The sequence below is a fragment of the Vulpes lagopus genome, chromosome 3 (assembly GCF_018345385.1).
Source record: "Vulpes lagopus strain Blue_001 chromosome 3, ASM1834538v1, whole genome shotgun sequence".
Lineage (NCBI taxonomy): Eukaryota > Metazoa > Chordata > Mammalia > Carnivora > Canidae > Vulpes > Vulpes lagopus.
The window spans coordinates 151,372,432-151,385,088 of record NC_054826.1 but is presented as its reverse complement, the minus strand read 5'-3'; positions in this window follow the sequence as shown (position 1 = coordinate 151,385,088).

Below are 12,657 nucleotides of genomic sequence, written 5' to 3'. Positions count from 1 at the left end.
CAGTTAGATCCAGTGACTTGATAAAGGTTAGCACAAGCTTTCTGGGTGTGCTGCCAACCTCTAATGTGTGTATTGGGGAAAGGGGTTGGGGTAGGGTGGGGCAGCCAGCCTTTCAACAGGTCTGTGAACCTCTGAAAACGCAAGCTATACAAATAGTGTCTACAGGGTATTTTCCTGGAAGATTTCGATCTACATGAATTTAACTTGAAGATTTAAATAAAGATTTTAAAACATTACAATTATAATAATTATCCAGCCCTCCAAAAGTGTTCATTCAGAGTAGGTAGCAGGTGTGAACACTTTGGAGATGGGTCTTCTGTTTTCTTGGAGGTACTGAGGCCTATGCTGACCACTGCTAGTGAGATGGAGTGGGGAGATCAGAGCCAAACGCTGAGGGAAGCACTGTTCCACCTGACAGTATCACCAACTTGCTGACACTCAGCATCTTTACTGCTTGGGGTGGGGAGGGGAGGGTGACTTTGACAGCTGAAGTATACACTTCAGTAATTGTCCAGTCTGACAATGACTGTATATAAGTATGGCCAGCAGTGAGCACCCCTGGCTCCCCAAAAGTGCTCCAAACATCAAAGCCCAAAAGATCATTTGATGAATGAGCCTATTTCCTTGGAGCACAAATGAGGTGTTGTCACCACTCTAGAATGATGGCTACCATTTGATGAGTACTTTCTATGTGTGGTACTCATGACCTGTTACCTTGTTTTTTCTCAACAAGAGCAATGCACAGTAAGGGTCATTGCTCTGTTTCAGAGATAGGGGCAGCTACGACCCAGTAACTTGGCCAAAGACACCTGGCTAGTTAGTGGCAGATGGGAATAAACTCCACTGTCTGACTCTAACTCCCTTGCCTCCTGGGTTAGGACCCAAGCAGGTGGACCTGCACTCATGCACCAGTATTCTAGATTTTAAGTTATTGTCAAGAGCCCCCCTTAATTCCAGTATTTGTTTGGAGGCCTGTTTTCTGGAACTTCACGTTTGTTTGCCATGCATGCATATGACTTCCTTCAATTTCTCTGCAAATTTCCACCAAATAAAACCATATGCAGTTCCATAGCAACACTGCAACACAAACACGGTGTAATCTCTGTCCACTGCAGTACACAGCTTGCAAGGTCTAAAAGAAAGAAAAGAAGAGAAAAGATAAGAGGAGAAAAGGAAAAAAGTAGAAAAGGAAAAGAAAACCCTCAAACCCCCAAAACCTAAAAATAAAAAAAACGACATCTGTATACAGTTGAACAGAATCCCATGGTAACAAACACAAACATACACTTGGTTCTTTTAAACCTTCTCTTCTGGGATGCCCGGGTGGCTCAGCGGTTGGGCGGTTGCCTTTGACTGAGGTCATGATCCCTGGGATTCAGGATCGAGTCCCGCGTCGGGCTAACCCTCTCCCTCTCCCCGTGGCTCTGTCTCTCATGAATGAATAAATGAATCTTTGCAAAAAAAAAAATCTTTTCTTCTTTTTTTCCCCCTTTGTTATAGTTTTAGAACAGAAGCTGGGTTGCCACATGTGTGAGCATGCAGGGTTCCAATCGGGTGACAGAGAGGAGCAGCGGGCATGGGCCTCCCACGCTTTACAAATGAAGGCTTCCACCCTCCCAGGGGACAGCCACTGGCCCAAGGTGACGCAGTTGGAAAGGAAGAGTGAAGGGACTTTTACTCTACTTCACGTGGCCCCTGGCTGCTAGGGAGCTGGGGAAGCTATGTGTGCCACCTGCTCTGTGTGACTCCCTTCCAGCTGCGCCTCCACGGGCCCTGGGTTTGGAGGCTCCGGCTGCACTGATGTGGGTAAAGGTGGCTTTTCTGTCTGCGGCCCCTGCTTTCCCCTCTGCTTCTCTCTCCTCCCCGGAGCCTACGCTTCTTAGGGCTTCCTATGTCTTGACCAATGCAGACGTCTCAGAAACCAAGACATCTAAACAACTAGTCAGTTGGGGTTATGCAGTGATTTGCTCCTGTTTCTACAGGAAGGTGCAGCGCTCACTAGCTGAAGGGGTTAGGAATTCATCAGGTAAATGCCATTCTCCGGGTTGCACGTTTGTGGATCGGAGAAACTTGTTATGATCAGGTGCTAAAACCTGAAGAATATGTTCCTTGGCGGCTTCCTCACTGGACTTGTGCTGAGGGACCCAGTGACCTACTGAGGTGGTGGGCTGAGGGACAGCCAAGTGGTGAACACAGGAAAGCCTGCCGCTTCTGGAATACTTAGTAGGTGCCAGGTGCTCTGAGAGGGCTCTTTATGATAGTTCATCCTCCCACACTCAGAACCAGTGTTATCATTCTGCTTTAACCCATGAGAGATCCAAAGCTTTCAGAGGTGGTCAGTCCTGTCCAAGATCCTGCAGTGGCAGAGCGGGTTCTGCTCAGGGCTGAGAATTCCAGAGCCTGTCCAGGAGCAACTTCCCCATAGAAGGGGGTGGGGACACTCAGCAGAGACATGCAAATAAGAGTGCACCAGGAGAGATCATATTATTTCCTCAGGCGAACTTGAACCCGTTTTCGGATGTGGGGGATGGGTGGGTGGGGGAGGCGGAGGAGTGGGAACATCCCTGCTTCTTGTCCAAATCCAAAGAGGGGATCCAAGGTTTCGGTCAGGAAGGCTCTTTTTTTAATCAATTGTTTTTTGTTTTCAGAACTAATGTGGAAATGACCCAGCGAGGAAGGAAAATGAGCATGGCCTGCCCTGGTCACACAATTAAAACATATATGCTGGCCAAAGGTACATCACTCCCCCACCCCTCCCTTCAGAGAGAGAAAGGCCCTTTCTGAACTGGAAGCCTATTAAAGCATTCCACTGGGGAATTCTCTGACCCTTCTGAAGGGACACTGTGAGAACCTTGTTCCTTAGAATGCAGTCACACAAAGGGTTTTGTGCAAATACCGAGCCATTATTCTATAAATGCAAAGAAGCATTAGGGATGGTATGTGAACAAAAGCTGGACAGAGGATGCACGCCCAGATGCTGTCTTGGCCAGGTTGCAATTTGAATGATCTAATGTTTTCTGGCTCCTTCCTGCTTTGCTTTTCCAATTTGGTTTGAATATTTGCATTACTGTATTATTTTCCCTGTACAATTGCTGTTGTCTGTACACAATTAGGTCATTTTCATAGTTGGGTGAGGAGACACTTCAGACGTGAGATGAGCTACAGCTGGTAGCTGGTTCTCTCCTGGGATGTGAATTTAGATCCCCATCTTGTTGATCCTAGAGACTCTACCTGCACCCAGGATCTGAAAGTTTTAATGTAGGTCATTCAACCAAGTGGAAAGAACCACAGCATCGCTTTGTAATGGTGGGTAAGCACATCTTGTTTCTATAACTTTCGGGTTGATTTGCTGATCTAATCATGCTGGTCCCTGGGCCAAATCTAACCCTGTACTGTAATGCTTCAGACACACACAGATAGGGCTGCTTCCTGGCCGCCTGTGGCTTCTTTGGTCTGTGGAAGGTCTGCTGAAGTAGACCCTGAGCAAGGGAGAAGGGAAGGGAAGCACTAGGGTGAAGAGGAAGGGCAAGCTGCCTCCAGAAATGCATGTAGATGTTCAAGTCAGTACAGAGGTGGAACTTTGACCTAGCACTTTGAAGAGAGAGAGGAAGGGGATCCCAAAGGAATGGAGGCTTATTTTGCTGATGAAAGCTGTTTTGGGCCATGTTCACAAAGTGCTCTGCAATCCCTCACCGGTGTAAAATCTCACTGATACACATTCCACCACCCCACAACTTTCTCAGCTCTTTGGAATTTGTGGCCCTTTGGGCAAGGCCAGTGTTACATTTTATGTTTGTACTACCTTTAAGATAGGTTGGACTAAACAAATGGAAAGGACAGGCTGTGATTAAAGTCACTGGGGAAGCTCCCTGACTTTTTTTTTTTTTAAGATTTTATTTATTTATTCATGAGAGACACAGGGAGAGAGGTAGAGACACAGGCTGAGGGAGAAGTGGGCTCCATGCAGGGAGCCTGATGTGGGACTCGATCCCAGGTCTCCAGGATCATGCCCTGGGCCAAAGGGAGACCCCAAACTGCTGAGCCACCCAGGGATCCCCCAGCCCCCTGACTCTTAACAGTGCTTCGTAATCAGACACGACCACACTTAGCTCATTGAGTGCAGCATTCTCTGGCAGGACCAACTCTCTGGCTCAACCTTCTCATTGTTCCTGCTTGTTTCGTCCCTCCATTCCTTAGATCTGAATCTACAACACTGACCTTGTTTCTTCTCTCTTCTTTCGTTTTTATCCAAATCATTCATTCATCATTTGTTTACTAGATATTTGATCACCTTCTGTGTCAGATATGTTCTAGATGCTGGAGTTACAACCAGTGAATAAGGAGTTTGTCCTCTCACAGAGCTCAGTCTAAAGAGGAGCACAGACCATAAAGTGTGATAGGCATTACATACATGAAGGGAAGCCCACTTAAACTTTTAGCAGTGGCTGATTCATGAGGCAGCTAAGACTCACAGAGGTGTCTCTCACAGATGGCTGATGACAGGACTGGAACTAGAGACCATTCAGGAATCAAAGCCTAGCCTCCTGCCACCACCTCCTTCTTAAGGCCCCCAGTCAGTCTTATTTGGTCTTTCTCATCCAGTTGCACAGAGGTCATACTTACTCTTCTCCCACGACTAAGCTATTCTCACCTCAGTAAAACTCACATTCGTCACTAAAGCCAGATATCTGCCCTACCTCCAAGAACTGATGTGCTAATAAACTGAGCTGCTAGATGTAAAAGTGCTTTGAGAACTGTGCTGCAATACAATTCTAAGTACTAAAGCTTCTATCAAAGTAACATTTAGTTCAACCAACAGATGAGTCAAGGGAGTAACCACTACTCAATACCAGGTTCTGTGGGAGTGAAGCTGTCTTCAAGTATATAGTATGGCCCCATCCTTAATGGAATTTCTGAGAAGCTGATGGTACAAAGTTAAAGAGAAAACACAGTGAGCATTTATGGAGTACTTATCATGTGGTTTTCCTTACAGTATCTCAGATAATCCTCACAGTCGTTTAGGATATAGGCATTATTTTCTTCCTGGATGGAATGCCCTCCCCCAGTTCCTGTCTGGTCAAGCACAATAAAGCATAGTGGCTAAAAGCCTTAGATCAGGACTCAAACTGCTTGAATTCATATCTAGGCACTGCCAGTTACTTTCTGTATGACTGGGAACATAACTCAAATTCTCTATGCTTCAGTTGTAGAATTTAGATACTAAGAATAGTATGTATTTTATACTTTCTTATGAAAGTGACCATATATGTTAAGTACTTGTGACAGTACTTGGTCTAGAGTAAGCATGAGATAAAAGTTAGGTATTATTATTATTATCCAGCTCCAACACCTTTTTATCTGCAAAGCCTTCCCAGATCCCCCATTAGAATTGGTCTCTTTTACCTCTATCTCCTCACATCACTGTGCGTGTGCCTCTCAGCATATTTTTATGTGTACCTGGTTATTAGTGTCTGATACAGAAAAAACAATAAAAATGTTGATGGTCAGATAAATGGATGTTTCTGTCTCCCAGAACTACACATGTTCATAGAAGGGAGAGTATTGTGTTTCTAGCTATAAGACAGAATATCTGTATATCCTAGATAAAATATAACAAATATGCTTTTAAATGCAGAGTTAACCTCTCATACAAATTAGGGAAATCCTCATCACACCCATGTGTGTATGCATACAGACTGGGATTCAAAGTGGTAAGCTGCCACTGGAGCTCTGCTGCTTTGGAAAGTCTGTCTATCCCAGTGACTTTGAGGCTTGGTTTTAGGGGCATTATGGGAGACAGAAGACCAGGCTTAGTGCCCTCAAAAGATGGAGAGTTGGATTAGAGAATTCTGCATAAAAGTGAGACTCCTAATAGGATACATACTAAATGAGACTAGGCTAGAAAAAAGCCTGCCTATCTGCAATGAAGAAAAATGAGAAATTTTGTCTGTCTTGGCCCATACTCATAAGATGTTAAAACACAATCTTGCCCTCACACAAGTGTAGGATTTGAATTTATACTATCTACATGGTCTGGATAACTTTAGCTATAATATTAGTTTAAATTGGCCCCAGCGGGACTCCTGGGTGGCTCAGTGGTTGAGTGTCTGTCTTTGGCTCAGGGCATGATCCTGTGGTTCTGAGATCCAGTCCCACATCGGGCTCCCTGCAAGGAGTCTGCTTCTCCCTCTACCTATGTCTCTGCCTCCCTCTCTGTCTCTCATGAATAAATAAGTAAAATCTTTAAAAAAAAATTGGCCCCAGGTTGGTAGCATACCAGGGCACCTGGCAGAAGCAGATCTTCTGTGGAGGGACAGTTCCACAACCTTCATAGGACTTAAACAGATAAAGTCCCACTGAACAGAAGATCACAACTAAAATGACAGTCACACTAGGAAACACACAAGCTGCCATGAGTGAAAGTCAGTAGAAACCACAATGAAGAGAATTAGACATTATATAACAGTTATCATATACCAAATATAAATTGTTTAAAATGTTTAAAGCAATAGAAAGGGGAAACAAAAACATGAAAAAACGAATAAACAGAATCTAAAAAGACCAGGTAGAACTGAGAAAGAAAACCCCAAATACTACCTCTGAAAATAAAAAAAAAGTATAATTATTAAAATTAGAAACAGTAAACAAGTATAAGTAGAATAGATACAGATAAAGAGAGAATTAGTGAACTGGAAGATAAATCTAAGGACATTACTCAAGATACAGCCAAAAAAAGGACAAGGCAAAGAAATGGGAAACAAGATGTTAAGGAGGTCAGGAAGAAAAAAAAAATTGAGATGTGAGAAAGGCAGTATATAGAGAACATGGCTAAAATATTTCCAGAATTAAGGGAAAGAAGGTGGCTTGTTTAATCCTTGAATCTAAGGCATCTGGCAAAGTGCCTGGTACATAGTAAATTCCCATTTAGTGTTCGTTACATTGAACTGACACATATGCTATAACATTTGCTTGTCCATTACACCTTTTTATTTAAAAAATTCACAAGTGATACAGTTGTGAACAAAATAGACAAAATCCTTATCTTTATTGACCTTGTGTTCTGCATAAAGAAGACAAATAATAAACAAGTGAACACACTAATACTCAAGATACTTTTTTATTATAAGAACTGTTATGAAGGAAGTAAAAGGGTTGTTTAGTAGATATATTTGGACTAGGATTTCATCAAAGAAGTGAGACCTCAATGATAAGAAGTCAAGTGAAAGAATACATCCTAAGCAAAGTATATAGCAAGTGCAAGGGCACTGAATGAGAAATACTGTGGCATTTTCAAGGAAGAGAAAGAAGTCAATGTGTTTGGAGTTCTATGGGTGACACGGAGAGTGATATTAGAAGTGATCTGAGAGGTGAGCAGAAGCAATGGAATTTTTTTCCCATTCCCAGCAGGAAATCATTTTAAGGTTTTAAGTGTAGGAGCAGTGTGCTCTGTCACTTTGGCTACTGTGTGATATAGGAATGAATTGTAGAAGGGGCAAGAATGGAAGCAAGCAGCTTAGTGATTTCAGGTGTCCAGGCATTAGCTGACAGAAACTTATACCAGGATGATGGCTGTGTGTATGGAGAAGTGTTTGGATTTAGCTGTTTTTTGATGTAAAAGGTGATGGAAAGAAATGTGGAATCAAACATGATCCCTATTTTTGGACTGAGCAACTAGGTGAAGAGTGGTGCCATTTTCCAAGATGGAGACGAGAAGAAGAGTAATGCTTGGTTGGGCGTGAGGTGGTAACATGAAACAGGAATTCTGTTTTGGGCATGTTGAACTTGAGATGCTTATCACACATCTAAGTAGACAGCTGTGTATAAGAACATGGAGGAGCTCAGGAAAATGAGCCCCAAGTGAAGGAATGGTCATATTTTGAGATGTATGTTTCCTTCAAGAACCCCCAGTAACACAGACTGACCACTTCCAGTTCCAGACCCTGTGGGAATAGTCAATGTAGCTTCAGAGTTTGGGAGAATCTGCCTGCCCAGTGCGCAACTCAGAAGTAGAGCCTGGAGTCTTCCAGCCCCATCTAAACCCATTGCTTTTGGTAATAGCTGCAGTTTTAAGCCAGTGCATTCTGAAAGATGCCAAAAGACTGAGTACAGAAACGGCATGGTGACAAACCCAAGCAGCTCTTGTGTGAGGAAGGGTGGAGAAGTCATCATATAATCTGACTCCCACCCACTCCCACCCACCAGCTCAGAGCATTGTATCTAAGAGATCCAAGGGAGTAGAGTTAAGAATATGACGCATCAGGAGGTACAAAGAAAGAGGAGATCCCAGCATGAGGTAATGACTGTAAAATGCCATAGCCCATTACATAAGCGAAAGTGAAACCTCTAAGGAACAAACAAAGGGTATCATATTGATGTAAAAATACAAGAAGCTCACTCTGTGGTTGCTGACACACATCATTGTGGAAACAAAACCATGTCCAAAGTGACTATGGTTAAACTTGGAACCACATGACAGGAGCTTTAGGAAGTTCCAAAATAATCAAGAATAATTTGAACAAAGTAGCATTCTTCCTCAGGCTTATGGTTTTGAGAGAAGGGACAAGCATTCCTCTGGAGAGGAGAGACAACAATTCAAAAGGGTCAAAGTGACTCAAAGTTCATTTGAAAGAAGGAAGTTACTGCAGCTTTGGAAAAGGACTATCAATCAATTACTGACATTAGTCAGGATCCAGCAGGACCCAGCTCTCAAGCCCAGGAGACTACCATAGAATACTCCCTTCTCAGATCCGTCCCCATGTATGTGTGTGTGTGTGTGTGTGTGTGTGTGTGTGTGTATGTATATCCATCCTCACTAAGAAATCTGTCCTTTTTCATTGCTCAGGAAAACCATGACTATCACTTTAATTCTGTCCCCGATCATGTCTACTTTGCACTGGCCACTAGGAAACTCAGAACCAATTCTGTATCCTACCCTTAACTTATTAAGTACATAAAACTTTGGGTAAGTATGTAGTCTGTGTGCAAATTTCACTGTTGGCCTAATCTTGTTTTTATGCCCTTATTTTTTCTTTCATTCACCATTTTCAGATTTTTAAAAAAACTGCATTTGACCTACAATGTGTTTTGGAATAAAATAGAACACAAATAAATAAACTTTCTGCCCAAACAAGGCAGCATGAAAAGCAGGCACCTGGTGGTATTATGCCATCCCAATGAGCCAAAGGGGTTCTAATTACTGTCTGTTAGACACTCACGTCAGAATCATTAAGTTCATTAGATAGACAGGAATCTTGCTTCAGCTATAAACAAGATGACAAATTAAATGTTCATGAACAAAAGAAGGAGGTATTCAAGGTAAGAAGGGCAGAGCCAATAAAAACAGTCAAATGCGCAATTCTAATTCCTGTAGGGGGTGATTTCCACCCAGCCCAGGGTAAGGCTTCCAGGAGGAGCTCCTCTGGCCTGCCTGGGTGGTTCTCTTACAGAAACTTGGCTGTGCCCTGGGTATAGCTGGTCCCTCAGCTTCTACCACTAGGATCAACCACACTCTTGTCTAGACAAGTGGGTCAAAACCTCTGGAAAGGTTACTTTGCCTGGTTTCTCATTATTTCTTTACATTTTAGTAGTTTTTATCCATTTTTTCTTTTTGTAAATTGCTGGTTATTCAACTTTTTAAAATTATAAAAGCAATACAAACACAATAAAAATTCAAATAATATGAGAGATATAAAATAAAAAAATCGAACTTCCCCTTTTTTACTTCCCATTCCATTGCTTTCCCCATTCATCAAGAGCAACCAGCAATAACTGTTCAGTATGGATACTTCTGGATCTTTTCAATGCACATTCAGACATATTTACATATACATACATGTACTTATAAAGTCTATGTATAGCTTTGTTTTTTTAAAATAAGTTTTTAATTCACATTTCTCTAACTTCTTTTTTGCACTCATTAAAATATTGTGGATTCTACTTCTATTACATACATATCAACCACATTCTTTATAATGGCTCTTGAATGAATCATGAAATCAGAGTAAAAATATGTCTGAATAATATTTCAGCCTATTAAGGAACATTTAAGTTGTTTCTAATATTTTGGTAGTACAAATTAATGTCACAAGAAACTTGTAACAGGGTACAACTTATACTTGTATCCTTTTGTTGTTTTTCTTTCTGAGAACTGTTGGATCAAGGGTATGTATGTGTTAAAATTTTGATAGGCACTGCCAAATTGCCTTCCAGGAAGATTGACCAATTTGCACTTCTACTAACTATGAAAGAGTGCCCCTTTGTTCACATTCTCATCAACAATGGATAGTGCCAGTTTTTAAAATTTTGGCAGAACTGACAAGAGCATAGTACTTATTTTATCTTTGGCCGATAGTAAGGGTGATCATCATTTTTAGTCCTTCCTTTTACTATGGCTACAATGAAAGACATAACTGAAGGTGTGGTTTTGATTCATTTCCTTTTGATACAGATGACCAATCAAAACAGTAGTATTTTGAGCTACTGATCCCTATGGAGATGCATATGTTACACATTTCCATATTAGGAAAGTCAGTCATAATTAAGCTCCTATGGTCAAATTGTACCTGACGTTTATTCTTGGATTCATTTAATGGCTTTGATCCAAAGTATTAAAAGATGTCAGAACTGTATTCTGATAATGTTTCTTTGTACTATCATTATCACACTAACAGTTATATGTAACAAACAACTCTAAGTTATGGAAAAAGAAACTTATTAGTCAACTGTTGGGAGTGCTTGTTTCTGCAGCACATGTAGTCAACTGTTGGGAGCCCACTATTAAGCTAATTAACAGATGACCGGGCCCCAGGAACACCACGGTGATCTCAGAGCAGGCATGGTATGGCTGGAAGGTCACTTCCATACAGCAAATGTTGAAAGTTTCTTGATCTTTGTGCTCAGAGTCTTTTTTTTCCCTTTTCTTTTCCTTCCTTCCTTCCTTTTTCTTTCTCTTTCTTTTTCTTTTTCTTTCTTTCTTTCTTTCTTTCTTTCTTTCTTTCTTTCTTTCTTTCTTTCTTTCTCTTTCTTTTTCTTTCTTTCTTTCTTTCTTTCTTTCTTTCTTTCTTTCTTTCTTTCAGATAGCACAGAGGAGGGGGCAGAGGGAGAGAGAGAATCTCAAGCAGGGCTCCACACTCAAAGAGCCTAATGAGGGGTTCAATCTTACGATCCTGAGATCATGACCTGAGGAGAAATCAAGACTCAGATGTTTAACTGACTGAACCACCCAGGTACCCCCAAGGGCCTAATTCTAGAGAGATAGAATCTTAGTGGTTTAACTTAGGCCTTTAGGGAGGGCAGGCTCTTAATTACAGTCCTAACAGACTGAATCCATTGGGAAAGAGATCCTGCAAAAGGAAACTGAAGTATGGTTAGAAAGTGAAATGGATGGTAGTTAGTTAAAATCCAATCAAACAAAACTATCCCCTACACTGAAATTTACAATTGCCATTTCTTCTCTTCAACTTGTAAACCTGCCCAGTCCCCACAGTATCTACACATAATCTGACAGCATGTTCCTTACATCCAGAAAGGGGTAGAAAAATGGAGACCATCCTATTTTTAACATTTTGTGCAATACTTGTTCAAGAACTTTCCACTTTTTGTGCCCTGGGATTAAAGTATGTACATCTTCGAATAAGAATAATAATCCTGAGAGTTTATTTTTTTAATAATTTTTTAAACTTTATTTATTTATTCATGAGACACACACACACACAGAGGCAGAGACACAGGCAGAGGGAGAAGCAGGTGCCATGCAGAAAGCCCAATGTGGGACTGGATCCCGGGTCTCCAGGATCATGCCCTGGGATGATGTTGGTGCTAAACTGCTGAGCCACCCGGGCTGCCCATCCTGAGAGGTTTTAATATTGATCTTCACTCATTTTCCCTTCTCCTTGGTTATCCTTCAGGGCATAGAAATTCTGTTTATTCATTTATTCATCCATGCAACCACTATATATGGAAAGCAACCTTCTACTAGACATTGTTCTAGGTGCTGAGGGAACAGCAATGAAATGGAAAGACACAGTCTCTGTCCTGGTAACAGATGAGGCTGGAAAAGAGTAAGCAAGTTTGGAATTTGGAATTTGGACTTCATTTGAAAAGTAATAGAAAGTTACTCAAAGGTTTTAGGCAGGCAAGAAACATGATCAGATTATACTTTGGATATACCTAAAGTATATACCTAAATGGTATGTAGACAGAGTGGACTCCAAGGATAAAGAACAGAAGCCAAGAGACCAGAAGGCCAATGAGGTAGCTGGAAAAAAAAGATGGTAGCTTGGGCTAATCTGGTAGCCAAAGAGATACAGAGATATGCACAGAATGAAGAGATATTTAGGAGGTAAAATGAACAGGATTAGGTTATTAAAGTGTTATAGGAAAGAGACAAAGATAACTCTGGTATTTCTGGTATGAGAAACTGGATGACTGGTGATGACAACGGGAAGCCTGGGAGAAGCTGGATAGAGGCAGGAGGAGAAAAGGATAAATTAGCTGTGGGTCACACTGAATACATGTGTGATTCTCATGTCAGGTTACATGTCTGGTCTCAAGTTCAGTAGAGAGATTCAGAATGTGGAATTATCAGCGGACATGAAGCCAAGGAGTTAGAGGACACTGCCAAAGAAGAAGGTATATATTGAACAGAGAAAGGCACCA